General features: G+C 40.5%; 1 protein-coding gene across 3 annotated transcripts in view; it reads right to left on the bottom strand.

Moving 5' to 3' along the window:
* The window catches only part of CHST1 (carbohydrate sulfotransferase 1), a 78,841-nt gene that overhangs the window by 14,754 nt on the left and 50,792 nt on the right, over nt 1-13,295 (bottom strand). For 2 of the 3 annotated variants that reach the window (XM_089686762.1, XM_089686763.1), the window contains one exon: nt 4,318-4,435. The exons of the other annotated variant lie outside the window; for it this stretch is intronic. The gene's annotated coding sequence lies outside the window, so the exon portion shown is untranslated. The remainder of the gene's footprint in view (nt 1-4,317; nt 4,436-13,295) is intronic. 3 annotated transcript variants of the gene reach the window in all.

Consider the following 13,295-nt stretch of genomic DNA (forward strand, 5'->3'; position numbering starts at 1 on the left):
ATAGTTACAGCACGGCAACGTTTCGGAGTCTCGCAGGACCCCTTCATCAGGTGTGACAATAGTGACATTCTCCCTTTCTATTGATGCCCACACAACTCTAGTCACTGACTGCGTGCAAGGATGGCTCCATAGGGTACAGCAAGAGAAAGGAGCCACCTTGAAACAGGAAACCTGGGGCAGTGACCAGCTTAACCTGGAAAACTGGCCAAGATTTAACCCCTTCACGCTGGCAGCACACAAATGTGCGGCCTCCCGGCATCTGGGCCTAGACGCCGAGCAGCCACACATTTGCATTCATGTAACAAAAACATGTGCTGAGAGCGCGCACCCTGTGCACTCCCAGCACACATGTGCGGTACTCACGGAAAGGTCCCAGTCCGCTCTTTCGATCGGGACCTTTCCCGATCATGTGACCGCCGTGATGACACATCACGGCGGTCACATGATTCCTAAACCACGCCCCACCCGCCCCGCCTCCCGGCGTCTGAAACTCTTAAAGGGCCGGGAGGCGCTGGCGGGAAGGGGTTAAAGATATAGAAGCTGCATACCCAGAAAGTGATTACATCAGCTGCTGAAAGAGCTTATAAGTCTGAGAGTTTAATATCACTTTAAACTCCTGGAAGGTACTGAACATACAACTCCAGTGCTAACCACTAAGCCCATGGGCTTGTTCACGTGTGCTTCAGGAACTCCTTTGAAAAGTGATCCATGCTTGGATTGCTTTTCAGAGGTGTTTGATAGATGGTTAACTCACCGCCTGACTTAACCTGGTATTTAAATTATAAATAACCTTTTTGTGATATAGTAAATTAACAAAATAAATTAAATTAAGAAATCATAAAATATATACCAAGAAATATAAAATATAAATAAAAATAAAAAAATACAAAACTCCCCAAATCCAAAAGTGTCCAATAATAAATCCAAAAATAAGTCCAAAAACAGTGTCCAAAATTCCAATCTTTTTCTCCAAATACGGAAGTTGACCTCTATTTCATCCAAAACGTACCTCAAAAAAAATAAATATAAATAATCTAGTGCAATTCAGTTAATTAAAAGAAATCACCCTGTGCAACTTCACACTTCACTTCAAAAATATTTGTGGAAAAAAAAAAAAATTATATATATATATATATATATATATATATATATAATTAAATTATTCCAATCTTAATTAATTTTTTATATATAGTGCATCTAAACACATCAATCCAAAGTGTACACACTCTGTGATCACTGCAACTCAGCTGCACATGCTCCTCCTACAACCTTTAATGTGCTCTGCTGGGCACTGATAGAAGTCACAAGACTACTGCTAATGAGAAAAGATGAAGTCCGGAAGTGACAAAACGCGTTAAAGGAGTGACGTCAAGACGCACGTACGCAGACCGGAAGTGTTGCCGCGGCCATTTTTAAGGTTATCACCACATGGTTTAGGAAATGTTTGGTGGAAACAGATAGAAACCATGTCTGGAGCTGATAATCTGATTTTAATATGTGAGTTACTAATAAATGTTATCCCTATGCTTTGAATATTGCTCCTAAGACCATTTTATCTTTCTGGGGACCTTGGAAAAATATTCTTAAAGAAGAGTTTGGAGGATTACTGATCCATAATATTTGTAGAGCTCTCATAATACTCACAGAGGGTAATAGTATTGAGTACTATTGTCTGGTGGTTGATGGTATTCACTGAGTTGCAGTGATCACAGAGTGTGTACACTTTGGATTGATGTGTTTAGATGCACTATATATAAAAAATTAATTAAGATTGGAATAATTTAATTATATATATATATATATATATATATATATATATATATACAGTTGTGACCAAAATTATTCAACCCCCAATGCTGTAAAGGGGTTTAGGGACTATAGTGTACATTTGGAATTGTATTCAGAATCAAATCCTACAAGGACGTTGTAACTACCCAAATGCAACTAAAATGACATCAATTGTTTATGTAATACAGTAGTAAATGGTTCTTATGTGGTTTCTTCATTGCCACAATTATTCAACCCCTTAAAGACTACCACTCTGAAGAACAGAGGTTCATACAGGTGCTTTCCATCAGGTATTGAAAACACCTGTGGATGTCACCGAGCAGCAATCAAGCATAATAAGCACCAATTAGGCAGCTTTAAAATGACTGTGATACTCAGCTCCTTCTAGACATTTACTGGTGTGGTTACAAACATGGTGAAGGCAAGAGAATGGTCCAGGAAGACAAGAGAAGAGGTGATTTCTCTTCACAGGAAGGGCAATGGCTATAAGAAGATTGCAAAGATGTTAAACATACCAAGAGACACCTTAGGAAGCATCATTCGCAAATTCAAGGCAAAGGGCACTGTTGAAACGCTACCTGGTCGTGGCAGAAAGAAGATGCTGACTTCGACTGCTGTGCGCTACCTGAAGCGTAGAGTGGAGAGAAGTCCCCGTGTGACTGCTGAGGAACTGAGAAAAGATTTGTCAGATGTGGGTACAGAAGTTTCAGCCCAGACAATAAGACGCACACTGCGTAATGAAGGCCTCCGTGCCAGAACTCCCAGGCGTACCCCCTTGCTGTCTCCAAAGAATAAGAAGAGTCGACTGCAGTATGCCAAAAGCCATGTGGACAAACCACAAAAGTTGTGGGATAGTGTTCTGTGGACTGATGAAACAAAATTAGAACTGTTTGGGCCCATGGATCAACGCTATGTTTGGAGGAGGAAGAACAAGGCCTATGATGAAAAGAACACCTTGCCTACTGTGAAGCATGGTGGAGGGTCAATCATGCTTTGGGGCTGTTTTGCTTCTGCAGGTACAGGGAAGCTTCAGCGTGTGCAAGGTACCATGAATTCTCTTCAGTACCAGGAGATATTGGATGGAAACGTGATGCAGTCCGTCACACACCTGAGGCTTGGGAGACGTTGGACCTTTCAACAGGACAATGATCCCAAGCATACCTCCAAGTCCACTAGAGCATGGTTGCAGAGGAAAGGCTGGAACATTTTGGAGTGGCCATCGCAGTCACCAGACTTAAATCCGATTGAGAACCTCTGGTGGGACTTAAAGAAAGCAGTTGCAGTGCGCAAGCCTAAGAATGTGACTGAACTGGAGGCCTTTGCCCATGAAGAATGGGCGAAGATACCCGTAGATCGCTGCAAGACACTTGTGTCAAGCTATGCTTCACGTTTAAAAGCTGTTATAACTGTAAAAGGATGCTGTACTAAGTACTAAGATTGAATGTCACTTGGGGGTTGAATAAAACTGATAATGCTGTGAGCACAGAAAAGACATTTGTGGTTATTTCATTATAACTGTTATGTTATATTTGTCTGACCTACAAGTGCCTCTTTAATGTAAATGTAAGCAAGATGACTGAATGATCAAAAGCAATGTCAAACTGGCCAAAACACTCAATTTCAGTGGGGGTTGAATAATTTTGGTCACAACTGTATATAATTTTTTTTTTATTTATTTTTTTTCACAAATATTTTTGAAGTGAAGTGTGAAGTTGCACGGGGTGATTTCTTTTAATTAACTGAATTGCACTAGATTATTTATATTTATTTTTTTTGAGGTACGTTTTGGATGAAATAGAGGTCAACTTCTGTATTTGGAGAATTTTGGACACTGTTTTTGGACTTATTTTTGGATTTATTATTGGACACTTTTGGATTTGGGGAGTTTTGTATTTTTTTATTTTTATTTATATTTTATATTTCTTGGTATATATTTTATGATTTCTTAATTTAATTTATTTTGTTAATTTACTATATCACAAAAAGGTTATTTATATTTTATTACACTTTCTAGGGTGGAAGGTATTAACTTTTTGAGGGGATAAAAAAAAGGAGGGTACACATTTAATTAGTTAACCTTGTATTTGCCATACTACTGCACCGCAACTGTGTGCTTTTCCCGTGGTGTAGCCCCATAGAACTGTATAAGTCGCAATTGTAGTTTTGCCACAGCCGTGGCATATTTACAGCTGTAAGCGGGTTGTCAGTGGAGGGGGGATAAAACCGCAGCTCAAGCACCTAGTTTTACTGTTCCCTAGCTGCATGTTTTAACAAAGCCTAAATTCACTTTGTTCTTTCTTTTTTTTTTTTTTAATCTTTCACGCCATTAGCTTGTAACTTGCCTATGTATTTTCGGCAAGCGTCGGGCACGTGTGACACCGGCCATTTGTGTAGTTTGAGGACATGCTCCCACTCGTGATGTGATCACACTAATAAGAAACATTCAGCTGTAAATAACAGCAGGCAACATTATGGCTGTAATTAACGCGCTCCCCGGAGTGAATGATTATAGGCTGCGCGGATACTTGCCACAGGACAGAAAGAGTTGATGTTTCATTCTAAAGTCTTAAAGCCAGGTCACCCTCCTGGGGGCAGCTGTTGTTGTGCACGTCCTCGTCATCACAGCTCTCCTCCCGATATGTCACCTCTAGCAAGAAATAAAACAAGGTCAGTTACTGCAGAAGGAGCAGCATTTCACCGTGACAGCCTGCTGACCAGAAGGTGACCCGCACAGCTCCAATCCCCTCTACGGCAAGGCAACATGAAAAGTACATTTGCAGCTCGCGCACGCTGTCAAAAATCGCCCCTAGGCACCGGTCAAAACTCAAAATATTTAAAGACGAACGTGCAAACAATGTTTAATCCATGTATTCGTTATTTTTTTTTTTTAAATACTAAATTGATTTTTAGATACTGCTAATAGAAGTACATGCACTTGTCTTCGTATTAGCTCCTGTTTATCAGCTGTCACTAAGGGGGAGAGGAGGATGATGCTTGTTCTGTCCCATTTATATGTATTTTTTTTTCTGTGTTGTATTGTATCAGCCACCTCTTGGGCTTATCTCTTTAACTTACATCTGACAGTTTTATGGAACTCCGGGAGCATAGCTATCCCTATGCTTCTGGTGCTCCAATGCTGGTAATAGAAGTACATGCACTTGTGTTCGTATTAGCTCCTGTTCATCAGCTGTCACTAAGGGGGAGAGGAGGATGATGCTTGTTCTGTCCCATTTATATGTATTTTTTTTCTGTGTTGTATTGTATCAGCCACCTCCTGGGCTTATCTCTTTAACTTACATCTGACAGTTTTATGGAGCTCTGGGAGCATAGCTATCCCTATGCCTCTGTCGCTCCAATGCTGGTAATAGAAGTATATGCACTTGTCTTCGTATTAGCTCCTGCTCATCAGCTGTCACTAAGGGGGAGAGGAGGATGATGCTTGTTCTGTCCCATTTATATATATTTTTTTTCTGTGTTGTATCAGCCACCTCTTGGGCTTATCTCTTTAACTTACATCTGACAGTTTTATGGAGCTCCGGGAGCATAGCTATCCCTATGCTTCTGGTGCTCCAATGCTGGTAATAGAAGTACATGCACTTGTGTTCGTATTAGCTCCTGTTCATCAGCTGTCACTAAGGGGGAGAGGAGGATGATGCTTGTTCTGTCCCATTTATATGTATTTTTTCTGTGTTTTATTGTATCAGCCACCTCCTGGGCTTACCTCTTTAACTTACATCTGACAGTTTTATGGAGCTCCGGGAGCATAGCTATCCCTATGTTTCTGGCGCTTCACTGCTGGTAATAAAAGTACATGCACTTGTCTTCGTATTAGCTCCTTTTCATCAGCTGTCACTAAGGGGGAGAGGAGGATGATGCTTGTTCTGTCACATTTAGATGTATTTTTTTTCTGTGTTGTATTGTATCAGCCACCTCCTGGGCTTATCTCTTTAACTTACATCTGACAGTTTTATGGAGCTCCGGGAGCATAGCTATCCCTATGCTTCTGGTGCTCCAATGCTGGTAAAAGAAGTACATGCACTTGTCTTTGTATTAGCTCCTTTTTATCAGCTGTCACTAAGGGGGAGAGGAGGATGATGCTTGTTCTGTCCCATTTATATGTATTTTTTCTGTGTTGTATTGTATCAGCCTCCTCCTGGGCTTATCTCTTTCACTTACATCTGACAGTTTTATGGAGCCCCGGGAGCATAGCTATCCCTTTGCTTCTGGTGCGCCAATGCTGGTAATAGAAGTACATGCACTTGTCTTCGTATTAGCTTCTTTTCATCAGCTATCACTAAGGGGGAGAGGAGGATGATGCTTGTTCTGTCCCATTTATACGTATTTTTTTCTGTGTTGTATTGTATCAGCCACCTCCTGGGCTTACCTCTTTAACTTGCATCTGACAGTTTTATGGAGCTCCGGGAGCATAGCTATCCCTATGCTTCTGGTGCTCCAATGCTGGTAATAGAAGTACATGCACTTGTCTTCGTATTAGCTCCTGTTCATCAGCTGTCAATAAGGGGGAGAGGAGGATGATGCTTGTTCTGTCCCATTTATATGTATTTTTTCTGTGTTGTATTGTATCAGTCACCTCCTGGGCTTACCTCTTTAACTTACATCTGACAGTTTTATGGAGCTCCGGGAGCATAGCTATCCCTATGCTTCTGGTGCTCCAATGCTGGTAATAGAAGTACATGCACTTGTGTTTGTATTAGCTCCTGTTCATCAGCTGTCACTAAGGGGGAGAGGAGGATGATGCTTGTTCTGTCCCATTTATATGTATTTTTTCTGTGTTGTATTGTATCAGCCACCTCCTGGGCTTATCTCTTTAACTTAGATCTGACAGTTTTATGGAGCTCCGGGAGCATAGCTATCCCTATGCTTCTGGTGCTCCAATGTTGGTAATAGAAGTACATGCACTTGTGTTCGTATTAGCTCCTGTTCATCAGCTGTCACTAAGGGGGAGAGGAGGATGATGCTTGTTCTGTCCCATTTATATGTATTTTTTCTGTGTTGTATTGTATCAGCCACCTCCTGGGCTTACCTCTTTAACTTACATCTGACAGTTTTATGGAGCTCCGGGAGCATAGCTATCCCTTTGCTTCTGGTGCTCCAATGCTGGTAATAGAAGTAGATGCACTTGTCTTCGTATTAGCTTCTTTTCATCAGCTATCACTAAGGAGGAGAGGAGGATGATGCTTGTTCTGTCCCATTTATACGTATTTTTTTCTGTGTTGTATTGTATCAGCCACCTCCTGGGCTTACCTCTTTAACTTGCATCTGACAGTTTTATGGAGCTCCGGGAGCATAGCTATCCCTATGCTTCTGGTGCTCCAATGCTGGTAATAGAAGTACATGCACTTGTCTTCGTATTAGCTCCTGTTCATCAGCTATCACTAAGGGGGAGAGGAGGATGATGCTTGTTCTGTCCCATTTATACGTATTTTTTCTGTGTTGTATTGTATCAGCCACCTCCTGGGCTTATCTCTTTCACTTACATCTGACAGTTTTATGGAGCTTCGGGAGCATAGCTATCCCTATGCTTCTGGGGCTCCAATGCTGGACCTTCTGGTGCAGAGTTGCAAGCAGCTGCTGTGACTGCCCCTGCCCTCCTCCTGCCCAATCACAGAGCGCTTTGTATTAAGTGAACTCATTCACAGCATACAAAGGCTTCTGTGAATGGACAGCAGAGGGGAGGGCAAAGCCGTTGTGTGTGGGAAGACAGAATCTCTCCTCTCACAGCCCCAGATGTGTAACAATAGCTATCCTCTCATTGCCAGTGCCAGGACAAGGACATCTAGAGCCCAAGGCGAACATGCCAAATTGCACCCCCTCCAAGATGTATGAGCATTATGTGTTAGCAAAAATCCCCCCCCCCCCTCAAAAAAAGAAATCGAGCACTAATCTCTATACTTACCCCCTAAGCATAAATTTCCCTGCCTCTCAGTACAGATCCATCCCATTCCGAAATCCCCCCCCCCCAGCACAAATCTGCGGTCATGGTGTGGCACAGCTCAGCAAAATTTGCACCATGGGTCATGTTTGACTGCGGTTCAAGTGAATGGGGCCGTGCGACAACCATGTGCTGCGAGTGTAAACAAGGCCTTACAGAGCTCCTGAGGGCGGTAAAACCCATTAGCAGTTCTCAGCCTCTTTCCATTCTATTCAACACTGAAAGAAAAAGTCACTTTTAGGTTGTGCTAACCTTCGGTCAGTTTAGTCAGAACTTACCTGGAGTCGCAGTCGTCACACATTCAGTCCCTCAGGCCAGAACACAGCACCCTGGGAGGAGGTTCTCCATACCCAGGAACACTGGTTATGTCATGGGGGCCACAATGGAGCACCAGGAAGGTGCCATGAACTGGGTGTGATCGATAATTATACAGGGAGAAGCCCACCTGGGCCTCTCCCACCCACAGACACAAGACCACTGTCCCCGTAGGTAAGTCCGGCCCTGCATCTGCAATGCAAGGATCTCCAAGATTCATCATATAAGATATGGCCAGCTTTATTCCTCTGCATGGAGAGCGGTCTACCAGGGGTTAAAGGAGTGAGGAGCCAAGAATACGCTGTAATACCCTGTAGGACCGACAGGCCCAATATTGACCATGCAGTCTATCAGTAAATATCGCGGCCTTCCTGTAACTGCATGAACGGCCTATTCAAACAGCAGCGCTCAGACCCGCACACATACACTAAACCTTTCCAGCTCCGACAGCCAGGTGAGGCTCGGAAATTTCCACCCCGTGCAGAGGATGGAACAGAACACCCCTCTCCCAACCCAATCCGGACTCTGTGTACAGCAATCACTGCACACAATCCCTCTCTGTATGCCTCGGGGCTGTCATACCAACACAGTCTCTGGACTAGTGGAAAAGTCAGATATTGTTTTAAAATAAGATGTTGAGATCACTGAATATAATCGAGTAACACTTTTATTTCCTTTTCTGTGAAAAACATCATGTTGTGTAATGTACTATTAGAGCATAATACTGTCCCACAATCACACTCTGTACTGTGCTGGTATAGGGTAATATTGTCATACAATCGCACTCTGTACTGTGCTGGTATAGGGTAACATTGTCATACAATCGCACTCTGTACTGTGCTGGTATAGGATAACATTGTCATACAATCCCACTCTGTACTGTGCTGGTATAGGATAACATTGTCATACAATCCCACTCTGTACTGTGCTGGTATAGGGTAACATTGTCATACAATCACTCTATGTACTGTGCTGGTATAGGGTAACATTGTCATACAATCACTCTATGTACTGTGCTGGTATAGGGTAACATTGTCATACAATCGCACTCTGTACTGTGCTGGTATAGGGTAATATTGTCATACAATCGCACTCTGTACTGTGCTGGTATAGGGTAACATTGTCATACAATCACTCTATGTACTGTGCTGGTATAGGGTAACATTGTCATACAATCACACTCTGTACTGTGCTGGTATAGGGTAATATTGTCATACAATCACACTCTGTACTGTGCTGGTATAGGGTAACATTGTCATACAATCACACTATGTACTGTGCTGGTATAGGGTAACATTGTCATACAATCACACTCTGTACTGTGCTGGTATAGGGTAATATTGTCATACAATCGCACTCTGTACTGTGCTGGTATAGGGTAAGATTGTCATACAATCACACTATGTACTGTGCTGGTATAGGGTAACATTGTCATACAATCACACTATGTACTGTGCTGTTATAGGGTAACATTGTCATACAATCACTCTATGTACTGTGCTGGTATAGGGTAATATCGTCATACAATCGCACTCTGTACTGTGCTGGTATAGGGTAACATTGTCATACAATCACACTATGTACTGTGCTGGTATAGGGTAATATCGTCATACAATCGCACTCTGTACTGTGCTGGTATAGGGTAACATTGTCATACAATCACACTATGTACTGTGCTGTTATAGGGTAACATTGTCATACAATCACTCTATGTACTGTGCTGGTATAGGGTAATATCGTCATACAATCGCACTCTGTACTGTGCTGGTATAGGGTAATATCGTCATACAATCACAGTATGTGCTGTGCTGTTACAGGGTAACATTGTCATACAATCACACTCTGTACTGTGCTGGTATAGGGTAATATCGTCATACAATCACACTATGTACTGTGCTGTTACAGGGTAACATTGTCATACAATCACACTCTGTACTGTGCTGGTATAGGGTAACATCGTCATACAATCACACTATGTACTGTGCTGTTATAGGGTAACATTGTCATACAATCACTCTATGTACTGTGCTGTTATAGGGTAATATCGTCATACAATCACTCTATGTACTGTGCTGTTATAGGGTAATATCGTCATACAATCACACTCTGTACTGTGCTGTTATAGTATAATACTGTCATACAAGCATACTCTTTCATGGTGTAATATTGTCATACAATCACACTCTGTACTGTGTTGGCATAGGGTAATATTAGCATACAATCACACTCTGTACTGTGCTGGTATAGGGTAATATTGTCATACAATCACACTATGTACTGTGCTGTTATAGGGTAATATTGTCATGCAATCACACTCTGTACTGTGCTGTTATAGGGTAATATTGTCATGCAATCACACTATGCACTGTGCTGTTATAGGGTAATATCGTCATACAATCGCACTATGTACTGTGCTGGTATAGGGTAATATCGTCATACAATCGCACTATGTACTGTGCTGATATAGTGTAATATCGTCATACAATCACACTCTGTACTGTGCTGGCATAGGGTAATATTATCATACCATCACATTCTATACTGTGCTGTTATAGGGTAATATTGTCATACAATCACACTCTGTACTGTGCTGGTATAGGGTAACATTGTCATACAATCGCACTATGTACTGTGCTGATATAGTATAATATCGTCATACAATCACACTCTATACTGTGCTGGCATAAGGTAATATTATCATACAATCACACTCTATACTGTGCTGTTATAGTATAATAATGTCATACTAACATACTCTTTCATGGTGTAATATTGTCATACAATCACACTATGTACTGTGTTTATATTGTATAATACTGTCCCTCAATCACACTGTTTACTGTGCTATTATAGTGTATTATTGTCATACAATCATATCCTGTACTGTAATATTATAGTATAATACTGTCACACAATCATACTATTTACTGTTCTGATATGCTGTAATATTTTTATACATTCACACTCTGTACTGTGCTATTTTATTATATTACTGTCATACACACATACCCTTTCATGGTGTAGTATAGTTATACAACCACACTCTGTACTTTGCTATTATAGTGTAATACTGTCATGCAATCACACTGTTTACTGTTCTGTGATGGTGTAACATTGCCAAACAAAACACTCTGTACTGTGCTATTAAATTATAATACTGTCACAAGGTGTTTCCTATCTGGGGACATGTACGATGCAGCTGTATAATTGATAGCTGAATAATGTGCCTGGATGAGCTAAAAAAAGGGAGTGCAGCTGTCATCTATATTCTTCAAATGTAATACTGTCCCACAATCACACTATTTTCTATGCTGACATGGTGTAATATTGCCATATAATCATACTCTGTACTGTGCTATTCTAGTGTAATACTGTCCCAAAATCACACTGTTTACTGTGTTGTTATGATGTAATATTGTCATGCAATCACACTCTGCTATTATAATATAATACTATCCCACAATCAAACTGTTTTCTGTGCTGTCATGGTATAATATTATCATACAACCACAAACTGCTATTGAAATATAGTGTCTCACAATCACATTGTTTACTGTGCTGTCGTATATTATTGTCATATAATCATACTCTGCACTGTATTGTACTGTACTATTGTAGTGTAATACTATCCTACAATCACAATGTTTACTGTGCTGTTATGTAACGATGTCATACAATCAAACTCTGTACTGTGCTATAATAGTGTAATACTGTCCCACAATCAAGCTGTTTTCTGTGCTGTCATGGTATTATGTCATACGATCACAAACTGCTATTGAAGTGTAGTGTCCCATCATCACATTGTTTATTATGCTGTTGTGTAATATTGTCATATAGTCATACTCTGTACTGCACTATTTTAGTGTAATACTATCCTACAATCACAATGTTTACTGTGCTAAAGTGCAATGATGTCATACAATCAAACTCTGTCCCACAATCTCACTGTTTACTTTGCTGTCATACTGTAATATTGTCATACAATCGCACTCTGTACTGTGCTTTCGCTGTATAGTGTAATATTGTCACACCATCACACTGTTTGATGTACACCATAATATAATATTGTCATACAATAACATTCTGTACTGTACAATTATAGTATAATATTATCATATAATTGCAGTCTATGCAGTCCTATCATAGTATAATACTGTAACACAATCACACTGTTTATTGTCATACTACACTGCTTTCATAGTCTAATCCTGTGATATAATCACACTGTACAATTATGATGTAATACTGTCATACAATCAAACTGCTTGTAGTGCTGCCATTGTGTAACACTGTAATACAACACTTCATACTGTACAGTCATAGCTTAAAACCTTCCATTAATCACACTTTGTACTGTACCTTCACAATGTAATACTGTAATACAATCATACTGTTTGATGTTCTGACATAGTATAACACTATCATACAATCACACTCTGTACAGTACATTCATAGTGTAATACTGTCATACAATCACACTCTGTACAATACATTCATAGTGTAATACTGTCATACAATCACACTCTGTACAGTACAGTCATAGTGTAATACTGTCATACAATCACACTCTGTACAATACAGTCATAGTATAACACTATCATACAATCATACCCTGTACAGTACAGTCATGGTATAATACTGTCATACAATCACACTCTGTACAGTACATTCATAGTGTAATACTGTCCTACAATCACACTCTGTACAGTACAGTCATGGTATAATACTGTCATACAATCACACTCTGTACAGTACATTCATAGTGTAATACTGTCCTACAATCACACTCTGTACAGTACAGTCATGGTATACTACTGTCATACAATCACACTCTGTAAAGTACAGTCATGGTATAATACTGTCATACAATCAAACCCTGTACAGTACATTCATAGTGTAATACTGTCCTACAATCACACTCTGTACAGTACTGTCATGGTATAATACTGTCATACAATCAAACCCTGTACAGTACATTCATAGTGTAATACTGTCCTACAATCACACTCTGTACAGTACAGTCATGGTATAATACTGTCATGCAATCACACCCTGTACAGTACAGTCATGGTATAATACTGTCATACAATCACACTCTGTACAGCACAGTCATGGTATAATACTGTCATGCAATCAAACCCTGTACAGTACATTCATAGTGTAATACTGTCCTACAATCACACTCTGTACAGTACAGTCATGGTATAATACTGTCATGCAATCACACCCTGTACAGCAC

The sequence above is a fragment of the Staurois parvus genome, unplaced genomic scaffold (assembly GCF_062004578.1).
Source record: "Staurois parvus isolate SC_StPar_1 unplaced genomic scaffold, SC_StPar_1.0 ptg000410l, whole genome shotgun sequence".
NCBI classification, from domain to species: Eukaryota; Metazoa; Chordata; class Amphibia; order Anura; family Ranidae; genus Staurois; species Staurois parvus.